The sequence below is a fragment of the Parambassis ranga genome, chromosome 17, assembly GCF_900634625.1.
Source record: "Parambassis ranga chromosome 17, fParRan2.1, whole genome shotgun sequence".
NCBI classification, from domain to species: domain Eukaryota; kingdom Metazoa; phylum Chordata; class Actinopteri; family Ambassidae; genus Parambassis; species Parambassis ranga.
The window spans coordinates 8,985,128-8,998,799 of NC_041037.1; the positions used below are offsets into that span (position 1 = coordinate 8,985,128).

Genomic DNA, 13,672 nt, shown 5'->3' on the forward strand with positions numbered 1-13,672 from the left:
TTCAAAGCAGAACTGTACGTGAATCAAAGCACAAATAATGGTTTCCAGGGATCTGCTGTGCATAATGTATCATTTTAATAAGATGCACAGGCTTTGGAAAACATATATTCCTAAAAAAATAAATAAAAAAAATAAACAAAGACTTTGAAGTCTGGTGATATAAGCACAACATGAAAGGTAATTACGCTGCTCAGTGATGACGACCACCATATGTTACATCCCTACCAATCTATCATGCCTTTGAGTTTTGATGGATCAAATGTGTGTGTGTGTGCGTGTGTGTGTGTGTGAATGAGGTTGTGCATTCAGACTATTTTAAAAGACTTGCCTCAAACCTCAGGCCTGGACGATAAACAGAGCCCCTCATTTTGCGAAGCATCATTAAAATATATGAGTGAGCTTTGCCGTTTGGGCTCCTACCAGAGTCCTGCAACTCTCACCCTGATTTTAACAAACCAGACTTTACTCTCATTCTGCAGAAATATAAAGAATGTCACTCATTAGTCCGTGTTTTTCTTCAGTCTTGGATCAGGAACTCATTAACCGTCTCATCAAAATATCACTAAGAGCCCTATAAAAGTCTTTGGAGGTGCAACTGATTCACCATGTGCCCATTAGAATGGTACTGTATTGTGATAAAGCAGTGAATATTGTGCATCTCTGCGCGGGCAAAGTATCCTTTGTTTGTCCAAAGCTCAATGCAGCATGTTGCTGTGACAATAACCTGTACATATATAGCATACTATATATACACTATATAGTTTTATATGATTCACAAACCCACATAACAAAGCCAAAAATGTCAAATATGCACCAATCTGCAGCTGGAACTAGTCCTTCAAAGTATAGCAGTTGAGTACTTACTTCAGTTTGAGTAATGTTTTCTAAAATCTGCATTCAGTAGCCTTTTAACAGATTGATCAAATCACTCCTCTGCATTAAGTGTTTATAATTGTGGTCAGATGAAAAGGTCTTTCCTCTTAGATAAAATAGGATAAGGGTGGACACTTCAGACTGTCTCAGTGGGCATTAATGGTCTCAGCTGAATGTAATCAAGAAATCACTTTTGTACTTCTGCACACACACTTACAGTGTAAACCTTTCATGGCTAATTTTTTAGCTCTGCATCAGCTGAGCATCACTAACTTAAGAGTGAAATCTACATCCCACTTAAGGTTATGACTCAGCCTTTGGCCCTATATGCGTTGTGTCGAGGTATGTCCTTTACGCCTTGTATGGCCCAGGTATGAGTTGGAAAATTGGACTAATATCCACGGTAACAACAATGAAAAATTAATGATTACACAATCTTAAAAGATAAATGATGGCAGCACATCCTGTCAATGAATAACAAAAGAGTTTTAAGAGTAGAAGGAGCTGTGTGCTGTTGGACATTCATACAGTGAGCTGATGGACTAGCAACTTTATTTGAGCGAATGGACGAGCTCTTCCTTCCGTTACACCAGGTAGACTAGCCTATCTTGATGGTTGCAATCTGTGTCGTCACCCCTAGATGCCACTAAACTCTACACATTTGTCCTTTAAGTGCCGCAGACTTGAATCTGTTCAACTGTACGGCAGCAGAAAGGAGGCATGCAGGCACATTCAGGTCTCCCGGATAATAATCCACTTAGCACTGACACATGAGCTTTGTGTAGAGAGGTCTCCTCCAATCGACGCTGCGCAGGTGAGGAGAGTGATCGATGCCAATGAGGTTACATGTTCATAACACACCACTTTATCATGCCACGAGAGCTGAATGCAAACAGTCCCAGCAGTCCTCTCCCCTGACCACTTCTGCCTATCATCCTCCATCTGCACACTCACGTCTCTCATCCTTTTCACCTTTTCCAGACTAATGAGACAACAAGTGGAATAAAGTGTTCATCTCTCGCCTCAAACAGCCAAACAACAGATAACAACAGGAAGGTTCTAGCACAAAAAGGAGCTATTTTGAGCTGGTATGTTGTGACTCTTTTAAATTTAAACAAATAACCCACTTCAGAGACCTATATGATGCCTTATTTAGGGCAAGTCTTAAATCCAGTACAAAGCAGGGAGAGAATTGTGTGTTTTTAGTGCACTGTGTCTCTGCGGCAGACTGTGATATAACTGTGTGTTCTTTTAGTAGCAGCATATTATATATTAGGTTTTCTGGAAGTGGGGTTATAATAGTTCCTCTTGAGGATTAAAAACTAGGCTTGCAAAAAATATCTACCAAAAAAGTACCTGCAGACACTAACTAGCTGCACTTCTGTAATCAAGCACTGTGAGAGTTTTCAGTTTACAGCCAATGGCCAATGGTGAAAACTATGATCAAAGTAGTCAGTGTTGTTAAAATAAGCTTTATTTGCTCATTTGATATTCCTGAGAGTCAAATGAAAAGGTGGATGCCACATCTCATAAGGAGAGTTAGCTTAGCATAGCACAATAGTTCACTTGGTCCAGACTTGTATGTGTTTGAAGGAAACTAGATATTTTATTAGAGAAGAGATAACACCTTGTCACCACTCACCTGCAGGTAGATATGCTAAACTAAGCTAATCACTCTATTGTTGTAAAGTTGTCAGACCATTAAGTGAGAACATGTGACCTGACGATTAAACTGATAAAATAGACACTGACATGACGGCTGCATACTGTGTGTGTACAGTAACAGGGAGGATATGTTATACAGAATAACAGAATAATACAGAATACAGAATAATACAGAATAATAGGAGTGTAGGTTGTACATTGAGACCAGTTAGATTGTGTAACACACACACACAGACACACACTTATCTATGTGGTGCCATCACAGTAATACATTATAATTACGCCGCTTGATCGCTCTATCTGGGACACCCGCTGCACTTTGGGGGAAACATCTCTGCTTTGTACGCAGCAATACACACACACACCAAATTTCCCCTAACAATAATAATGAAACAAATCTCAGGGCTATTAGGTTAACCGCACATGTACTGACACAATAAAATGAATGCACACCTGAGGCAGTAAGCACTCTGAACACAAACACACACACAGCGAGTTAGTTTATCTTAGTCAGACTGACAAAAAAGTAAACGGAAAGAGGGTAAACATGAAAGCACTCAGTGTTTCGTCAGCTCTAACGTGTGACGTAGCATCCATTCATAGACTCTTGGTGCTCTCTGCTTCTCTCGCCCTGCTGTCTCAGGTTGTTGATTTGTTTTGCCCTCTTCAGCACAAATCAAAGCTGAAAGATCTGTGAAATATTACACACGGCGCTAACACCTCTCCCTCTCATCCTGTCACTTTCACTCTAGCTCCTTTCCACAGCAACCAGATTTATCTGGTCCTGAATGACCAGGAACTGACCTTAGTGTTTCTATAAACCCAGTCCAGATACAGTTAAATTTGATTAGTTCAGTGCGTAATTGTCTGTATGATGTGTCTGCTGCAGCAGTGGATGCAGGACATGTCCTGCATGGATCTAATGAAGCATCTTTTATTTGGGTGATTTAGATGTTAAAATGTTGTGTAAGCATTGAGCCCCATCTCACAAATATCTCATCTGTGTGTAGTTTCACAAAATAAAAGCTCCTTCCATGTGACAGACTAACTTCCCAGCTTTTCGTATTTGAGTTCATGTACTCGACACCACAGCTGTCCGTGTCCTCACAGAGTCACTGCTCAGGCCATCTGATGGTGGGAACTTGCACGACAGGCTGGTTGTTAATCAGCACTCCTGTTCTGAGAGACTTTTTTTGCCTTCATGCTACTTAAGTGACAACTGAAGCAGTGCCAGGGTCAGTTTTCTTAGAGAAGTTCATAATTGAGTTTGGGTTTGAGTGTGGATTTCTTTTGGCCTGAGGATGCACAGCGAGGTAAATGAAAGTTAGAAAAAGGGAATGAATGGAAGTGGAACCAAAGAAGAGAGAAAAAAAAACAGGAGAAAGAGCGAGGTCTGTTCCTCTCCTCTCTGCCTCCCACTGACACAGACTCTGTGACAATGGAGACTTTCAGCTCTCTGAATCTTATTAGCCTGACCACTCTCTCCATCTTCTTCTCTTTCAATCATTTACAAGTGTCTCCCTTCCAAACTGTGGGCTATAATTGCCATTCTTCATGAATGGAGGAAAGAGAGAAAGGAAAGGGTGTGGTGGGGAACATAAGAAGAAAGTCAACTTAAAACCTCCTCTACAACATCTTCCTTGTTGCTTATATTATTCTGTGTGTGTCCTTTTTGTTAGTAACACAATCCTTTTTTTCACCTACTTTCAGCAGTGATTATCATGGATTGTAGTGGCAAAGGCTGAAATCCTGTTTGTGCGTTTGTGTGTCTGCATGTTTGTGTGAATTTACTGGATCACAGGATTATTGGTATGTAAGAATCTCCTCAGTACACACGCAAACACACACACACGCACACACATCACAGCGGAGTCATCCGCTCATGTTAGCGTGTATCTCTGCACGACAGCCAGTGCGTGCCCCAAAGTGAAGAGATAAAGGGTTAACAGTGGTGTATTTGCCGCTTCACACAAAGCAAACACAAAAGGTTGCACAGAAGGCTGCAACATTCACAAACTGATAGCTTTGTTGTGACGAGTCTTGTCGCTTGAAAATGAAATGACAAAAAGGGAAAAACATGAACGTTAAGAAAGGGATAATGTGGAGCGGGGTTGTTGGTGGATTAAAAAGGTTGCTGCTCAGCAGCTGTCTTGCAGTATGAGCTTCCAGAGCTTCCTTGAGAGCACAAGAGGCATGTTTTTTAAAGGACCTTGAATAATAATGAATGTCCTCTTACAGTGAAATGAGTAGAAATCAGATGCTTTAAGAAAAACTGTTGACATTTTCTGGCAGCATTTCTCTGTGTTAGAGTGTTAGGGTGAAGTGTTTCAAAGCAAACCATGATGGACTTAAGTCTTTACCCTGTTTTCAAACAAGACGGCCCACCACGCCACTTGTGTCTCTACTGTCCCCATCCTCATGTGGACTTTACATCTTTTACAGTCCCATGATAAGATCGGCCCACATGCACGTCAGAACGTTATGTGCAGCATACAGACAGATCATGCAAAGATATCACACACCTCTGAGGAAGTTTCTGGATCCTCTGAATAACAGAGTGCAGCACTGCCAACATGAAGCAACACTGAGCTTTAAGAGACCTGAGTGAGTGACATCACAGAGGGTTCATACCATGTGCTGATGCCCAAGGCATGAACCTAATGTTACATTATACATTATAAAGAAGACATCTCTGTGGAGGAAGGCTGAGAACATTATTAATAAAAGAGTTAGAGCCGCAAATAACCTTCAGCAGCAGTATTATCAGAAAGAGTGCTTTTATATGAAGCTTTATTGGAGCCATGTTGTGATCTCATGCTTCATATGTGTACATGTATGCATAAAAGCTTGTTTTATTTCAATGCAATTCCACTGAAACTTATTATAATGTGGAATCAACATATTTCTGCTTCCCTGTAGATTGGTTTTGTTGAGACATGCAAGCATTCATGGATTGGATGTGATGATCTTTAATCATCAGGAAATGTTTTCCAGTGTAATGTAAGACAAGCAAGTGTGTGCGCAAACAAGCCTTAACAAGAGGTTTCATTAGTGAGTGTGAATTTTAAGCAGGCTAAGAAGTGAGAAGAACAGAAAGCTTCAGATTAGAGATATTAAGATGTTTTTTTTTTTTAAGGTGTCGTTTCCTACATGCAGAAACGATATCAGCGTTTATTTAAGTGCCACTCCTCTCTACAGCAGTGTTGCAGATCATTATCCAAACAAGCACAGCAAGAAGCACTTAATGGCTCAAATCCACATGCACAGTATGTTCACTGATGTGTTTTTTTGCTCAGAGACGGAAGAGGTTGGAAGTGGGGTGCATGAAACAGATGGAGGATGCGTGTAACACAACAACATATCCTGGCAGGGTGTGTGAGGGAGAGACAAAGGCAACATCAGAAAGAACATGGGGAAGACAGTGAAGTCATTTTTTAAAAAACTGAAGGAGAACAAATATGGAGGAAGAAACAAAACAAGGAAACACAAAAGTGAAAAGCAGAGACAGATAGTGTGAGGTCGTGAGCTGAATACCATGGCAACACCACACCACTGAAACGAAGGAGGTGTTTCACTACACTGCAGTCCTCTTGCTGTAGCTGTTAGGTTTGTAATTTGTTTCGTATCACAGGCTGTCATACAGCAAATATCAAGAGAAATTCACATAATAACACAGAGACTAGTGTTCTGCTCCCTCTTTGCATCACTCAGAGCTCTGATATTGGGGTCATGAGTTTTTTTGTTTTTTGCTGCAGTAATCCGTTTACCTAAATATGACTTTAACCCCCTTTCCCTGAGTCAACTGAAGGTGGGAAAATTCCTCAACATAAACAAGCAATAATCCTGTGTTGGTTTTAATCACATGGACAGTTGTTCACTCTTAAAAAATGAACAATTATGCAAATGTAATCCCTGATTATCATCATCCTATTAATCTGGATTTAACCTATTCCAACTAATCTAGGGTCTGGAGCCATTGAGAAGCTGTGACCACAAACACAAGCATGTGTGTGTTGCAGAATGTATTTCCCCAGAGGCTGTATTTTTGGCATAATTTGGACGGTTCTGTCCATTACAGGGCATCAAATCTGATTGACTAGCAGCTGAAGTGACACTAGAACGCCAGCATGTGTCTGTGTGTTTGTGTGCATGTAAGCAAGTGTGTGTGTCTGGCAGTACAGCTACAGGTCTCACTGCCACTGTCCAGCTGGCACACACTGATGTGGTAGTTGGCACATGTGCTGACACACACACACACACACACACACACACACACACACACACACACACTACAAACATGATTCTGAAACTGCTGAATCCAAATGCATGAACACTCCAAAGCCATGATGATGCTGTCAGAGCACTGTGTGGTCTGGAATGGTCAGTGGGACAGATATGAAATGGTGCAGGGAGTTTGCTTCAAGCTGCCAGAGGACTATGATGAAAATGCTTTTCATGATGCCAGAGACACAGCCAAGAATAACACCACAGAATATATTCATCAGTGTCCAGAGCAGAGTTCAGAAGTTCCCTGCCAACAGTGTGTCTTAAACTTTAAACTCATATATAGAGTTTACAGTTACAGAGATGATATATTGTTATTTTCACTGCTCCTGAGAGCTCAATATATTGGATCTTGGAAAAGATGTTACCATGGCTACAAGCACCTGTCAGTCATGTTTATCACTGATGGGATTAAAAGCAAAACATCCTAAATGGGGATCCTTATTACAATTATCAAAATGACCATTACAGGCAGCATTTATTTCTAGTTATTAAAGTGGCACTTATTTGAAGAGTTTAATGTGGCTATGCTCAACTTCAGCTAGTAATTTGCTAATTTTGCATCAGGCAACCAAGAATCTAGCGGCCATTTTTTAAGATGGATAATCTTTTAAAATATGCTAACAACAGTCTAAAAAAAGTCATTTTTGCTTCCCATGATCAGTTTAAAATATACATTATCTCTTCGGATAAGGAGAAGCAGCTAAATTTAGCTCTTATTATTTTCACATGCAAATAACCGGTGCATATGTGCTATCTGGCTAACAGCTTTATGTAACATTTGGTACATATGGCTGTTTGTGGTGAGAAAATCGCATGCAGTCTAAATGCACATCCAACACATATAATATATAGGTGTTATATATATATATATATATTTACACACAAGCAGCATTGCCTCTAAACAATTTGTTGCAACATGTTAAAGTATGAAGACAAAGAAAGAAATGCACAAAAGCTGTTTTGGACTGATCAAATAGTGACTGGCAGAGTTTCTGCTTTTTTTTCGATGTGATTAGTTTTGTTTAATTCATCATGTCCTGGGTGTGTATTTTATTTTGTAATATGCTTATCTATTTGTACTTACCCGACAAGTAAAGACATGCATTTTAAACACCTGACGCTTGTCTTGTCTCTTTAATGTCTTCGTCTTCTTTTCCCCCAGCTCAGCTGGGGGACTTAACTGACACTTCCTGCCTGCCTTTGTGTATTCTCCTACGTCTGCAGATGTATAGACACCTACAGACTGAAAGCCACCTGAATGTATCAGTGTCCCTCTGTTCACACCTGTCTTGATCTGCCTCCGCTTTAATCTCCTGTCCTGCTTTTCTCCCTGCAAATTTCTGTCCGTCACCATTAAAGGCCATCCACATATGTTCGACTGTGTGTGGTCGCAAATTTTAAACACACAGAGGGATGTCAGACACTCCGATAGTCGAAATGAGGTCAATGCACAAAACTAAGACTCAAAATTCTTTTAGAAATTTTACATGAAAGAAACAAATGCCTCAGAAATGTAGTGAGGCTTAAGGGATTAAGTGGTTTCTATCTAATTGTTGCTGTAATCTGCCGTTTGTGTATTTTTGATGACCAAATATATATATATAGTGGCTCAGGCATCCTTCTTGTTGAAGGTTCAGTGTATGGAGACCCTGACCGAGTGACGGATTAACTGGAAAAATATGTCATAGTCTACGAAGAGTCTGGATTTTCCAGGAGGAAACAAAACACTACACCCAAAAAATGGGGGATCTAGAATATAACTTTAGTTTGTTGTTATGTTTTCCTGCCTCAGATTAAATGAATGGCATGAGCATCTACTTAAATATTTCTTAAACAAAAGAAGAACTTGCTGTAAAACCTCTCAGCAAAAGGAGGTGACCTCTAAAAGTCGCTACACTCTATTGATTTTGCACTCTATTGTAATTACATTAGGTGCAAAATGACTTAATGGCAGTGAGGGTAAAGTGTAAGCTACAGTAAATATATTTATATATGTGTGTGTATTAATTTGAGCACCTTGCAGCTACAAGATAAGAAATAGAATACTTTTTCGCTATATGGCTTCTTTTTTGTAGCTTTGCTCAATTAAGGAAACAAGCACAAAAAAAGAAAAAGCAACTGAAGTCAGCCATGCCCGTCCCCAACAGTCGCAGCAACTATAGCAGCACAATGAATCACAAGCAGCTTGATAAGTCAGACCCTCGTTTGCTCCGGCGTGCGTCACTATAATTATACACATAAAGTCACAGACAAATCCTCACAGAAAAAACAGCAAATAATGCTTTCTGTGTAGCAGAAAAAAATTGAAATTTGAAATAAACAGGATGTTTTTATGTTGCTAGCTGGGATACACCTCAGCCCCCCATGACCCTGCACTGCAGGACAAAGTGGGTTCAGATGATGGATGGATGGATGTTGCCATTTCTACCCATCATGTTACCCATCAAGCACTGAAGTTTCTCTATTTTTAAACCTACGTATTTGCCTTATGAAATAACAGCTAGCTAAAGTTCAGGTCCAGCCCTGCTTGATCTCACCCCAGCTCTGTTATGTAGGGATGTGTGGTCTATTTATAAAAGCATCAAAACATCATTTTTAAAATGTGAACATCAGTCTAATAGACTTCAGTAGAAGTGCTTTGGCATCAGGAATAGATCCTATGTCAGTCATATTATTGAAGGGGTTAAGGTCGAACCATGGTAACCGTACCCAAATCACGATATATATTTTTTTTATCTACAAACTTATTAAAAAGTATTAAAATCGTGACCTATTGTTTTTTTTATATATATATTGGCAGATATTTGTTAATTTATTTAACATATGACTATAGTTTCAGTACAATAGTAGGTTGCATATGTGAATGTTTCTAATTAACAAGCCAAGTTCTAATCTGCTCATACAAGAAATAGAGTAATAGAAGCCTTAGTTTTGAATAGACTGCAGGAATCAGACTGAGGTCAGTGTAAGATAGATATGAACACAATGTGAAATGGGCCTCTTCCATAATGGAAATGAAAGCTAATGAGTTTAAATGAGTTACTTAAAAAAGCACATGGCCCACAACAGGAAATGTTTTAGTGGAGCAGGAGGTGAGACAGACAGGAAGGCACAGAGAGAGATATACAGACCGAGCAAACAGCTGAAAACACCCCAAGCTATGAAAGAAAATGCAGACCATCGGAGAGACAGAGAGAAAAGGAGCATGCTTTCAATCTCTCCTCCTGGTGGTGTTTACCCAGCCAGAGGCCCTGACAGGCTGCTATAGACTTCCCCCACACCTCCTGCTCTCCTCTCTCCATTTATAAACCTGACTTCTAAGATAAAATGAGAAAACATGTAACATTACATTCCTCTTATTCGGTGCAAGTCAGCTGCAGCATACCTGCATACGTTAATGATTTATGCTTTGAGCAGCAGCTTAAATCAGCACTCAGCAGCTGCCGTTAAAAGCTGTTCGTATTCAGCCTGACAGCACATTTGGAGTTTTTGTTTGCTGCAGCGGTTCAGCGTTTATGCCTCAAATGCTACTAAAGTGAGAACATATTTGTCTTGCAAGAACTTTCCTTGGCCTGAAACTCACAGTTTTATCTGCTTTAGCAGCAGCTTCTCCATATGAACAATGAAAAATGACTCTAGCCTGCACACAATAACCAACACAGGACACAGATGAGAGGCAGACAGGTGCACCGGCATCATGACTGTGGTCTATTAGAAGACTAAAGATTACAGTTATTACACAGTATCATTTTATGCGTTGACTGTCATCAACCTCTGACCCAGTCTCAGTCATCATCAGCTCATAAAATAATAGAGGGATAAGATGCTCAAAATAAAGTATACACACACACATCTCTGCAGCTGATGATGATATCTATATGAAGCTATGAGATCAGACAACAAGGTGTGACTCCACCACTCAATAACAATACATCATAGCTCTCACAACAGTTCAGCTCTTTTCGCCTCTTGTTCTTGTATGTTGCATTCCAAACAACAGCATCACTTCAATAATAAAAGCATGGTGGGCCAATATAACAGGACTACGCTCTATTAAAGTGATGTGCAGGAGAGAACGGCAATAAAAACTTATAATGAATGTACAAGCAGGAAGGAACAAGAATGAGTAACATGGATATGATGTGTGTAGATTTAGAAGAGAAGCATCTATTTACAATCGTATAAAATGGCAATGCAATCAATATAAAGCATCATTATAGACTTCACTTCCAACAATGTACAATGTAATGAGTAGTTAACATTTAATGACAAATGTAGCAAAATCTGCAACGCAATCTGTTGCCATGGAGATGTTTCACTTTCATTTCTCTCATTGAAAGATCACAGACTAGCTCTGTGAAAATAATAATTATACTTGGATGTAAACCCACGCACAGACAGACAAGCAGAGAGTCTTTCAAAGCCACATTCATAAAAACCACTGCCATACACACACACAAGATGCTCGGACTTTGGCAGTGCCTCAAATGGGAGCTGATTTAACTGATGTAACTGCAGTTTTGCTTTTCTGCTGGGCTGAAACCCCTGGCAACCCAACTCTATCTGTCTCCAAAGACGTGGTGACAGATCCGATTTCAACAGAGTGCCCTGAAAGACCTGAAAGAGGAGAGGAATGAAGAGACCGCAGGAGAGAGGGGGGTGAGACAAGGAGAAATAGAGAGCGGAGGAGGAGGGGGAAAGCACGAAAAACTAATGCTGAGGAAAGAAGGAGGACTTTTGTTTCCTCTCCATCAGCGCTGCCCTCTCCTGAACGTGCTGTTTCATCTCTAGTCATATAGAGAGGAGAGGAGAGGAGAGGAGAGGAGAGGAGAGGAGAGGAGAGGAGAGGAGAGGAGAGGAGAGGAGAGGAGAGGAGAGGAGAGGAGGCTGATACTTCTGTATCCTTCCTTTATCCTCTCCCGGGGAAGCCTGAGTATGTTTTTTTATTAATTTTGATTCCATGCATTTAAACTGTGCAAAGGTTTTATGTACTGAGATGATTCTATTAATAATTCTTATTTTTCTATTAACTTCATATAAAAAGAAAAAAGTCAGATTGTTCCAGCATCATGGAGTTCTCAGTATTTCCTGTCTCTGCAGGGATCATGGGTGGGTCACACCATCTGTTGCAGGACTCTTTGTTCTTTGTGATTCTAGATGTTTTTGTGTGCTGGTTGTCATACCGACCAAAGAGCTGGCTCCCTGATGGACTTGCAAACTGTCTAAAACTTCTTCACAGGATTGTACACTATAGTTAGAAAGTAGCTCATTAGAATACAGTACAAATGACTTTATTAAATTAACAGGATTGTCTACGTAAGCATAAAGCACTGGTGTCCCATGATGCTGAGAGTTTACTGTTCGCTTTGTGTGTAACATTTTAATCTCATTGCTCCCTCTTGATAAATTGTAGCAGCACTGCACATGCACGCACACACACGCTCATCACCCTTCTACAAAAAACTGCTTATATTCTCATAATGTGCTTTGCCAAATGCATTTTGGAGGAAGTGTAATTGCTGCCTGGATTATGATCACTGGCAGTATTTGTTTCCAATCAGTGTCCCATTCTTACACTGCACAGAAGTCATGATGAAGCGGAGCCTGGATGGACTACAGGGATCCAGCCTCCCGCATGAACACTACACACAAAAAAAGATCAGGGTTTACATTTCTGGTCACATTTCTGCTGTAATGGTCAGTCATTTTGCACTTCAGTTGTTAAATACAACATGGATTGGCAAAGTTACAGTTGTGTCCACACAACTTTTGAAAATCAACCACTACTGCAGTTTTTCTGGTTTTTCTTTGGCCAGAGTTCCTAGCTTGTGTCAAAATAACAGTGGTTTTGTCATGACCTGGTGTTATTTATGGTTTTGTTTTCCTTGTTTTGGCTTTTTAGTTTGATCTGTGTTTAGTTATTGTTTCCTGTAGTCCTGGTGTTTTGTTTCCCTGGGTTTGTGTTTAGTGCATTGACAGTAAAAACTATGGACAGAGCCTCCGTGACGTCACCCGTTTGTTTCTGAAGAGCCGTTTTGAGTCTCAGTGGGAGGTTCCGGGACGTGATGACCGCCGCCATGTTGGCAGCGTCACGTCAACTAAAACTCCGAATATGGACAAAGAGGGGGGGCACGAGCGGGGTTTAGGGGGGCGGGCGATCGTGGAAGCAGGAAACTCACGCTGTGATACGTCAACTGTCTGTCACTCAAGCGGCAACGCCCATAATTATGCGTAATTTTAAGTCCGAATACAATTGAAACGAGTGAGTTGTAAAAAAATTCACCCCCCCCCACAATTGACACTAGAAGAGAACCTATCATCTGAGACCACAGCGATTTTTTGTACCAGGCCGTAAACATGTTCTTTTCTGCTGTGAAATCGGCCATTTTAACATGGGAGTCTATGGGAAATTACTCGCTTTTGGAGCCAACCCCCAGCTGTTGCAGCGTGAATTACAAGTTTTGACACTTCCGCATGGGCTTCCACTTTGAGCCCCGAAGGTTGCCGCTTGGTTTAGTGGTCTAGTCTTGTCTTGTGTTTCCTGTTTTACTTTGGTAGTCCTGTCCTCCCTGTGCATTGTCTTGAGTTTTGCTTCTTGTGTTTTCCCTCCTCGTTGATTACCTGCCCTGCCCTCATGTGTGTCACCTGTGTCTCGTTGTCTTCCCTGGTCCCTGTGTATTTAGTCTTTGTCTTCCCTGCACTCTCTGCCAGTTTGTCTTGTCGTCACCGAAGGGGATTGTGTTTAGTCTTGTCTTTGTCTCTGCCATGCCCTGCTACCGCCATGTGACCAGGTTATGCCATGCCATGCGTTTAGACCTTGTTTTTGCTTTTTGTTAAACTTTGGACC

General features: G+C 40.7%; 1 protein-coding gene across 2 annotated transcripts in view; it reads right to left on the bottom strand.

Moving 5' to 3' along the window:
* Positions 1-13,672, bottom strand: part of b4galt2 (UDP-Gal:betaGlcNAc beta 1,4- galactosyltransferase, polypeptide 2) — a 120,105-nt gene that overhangs the window by 60,979 nt on the left and 45,454 nt on the right. The window lies entirely within an intron of this gene.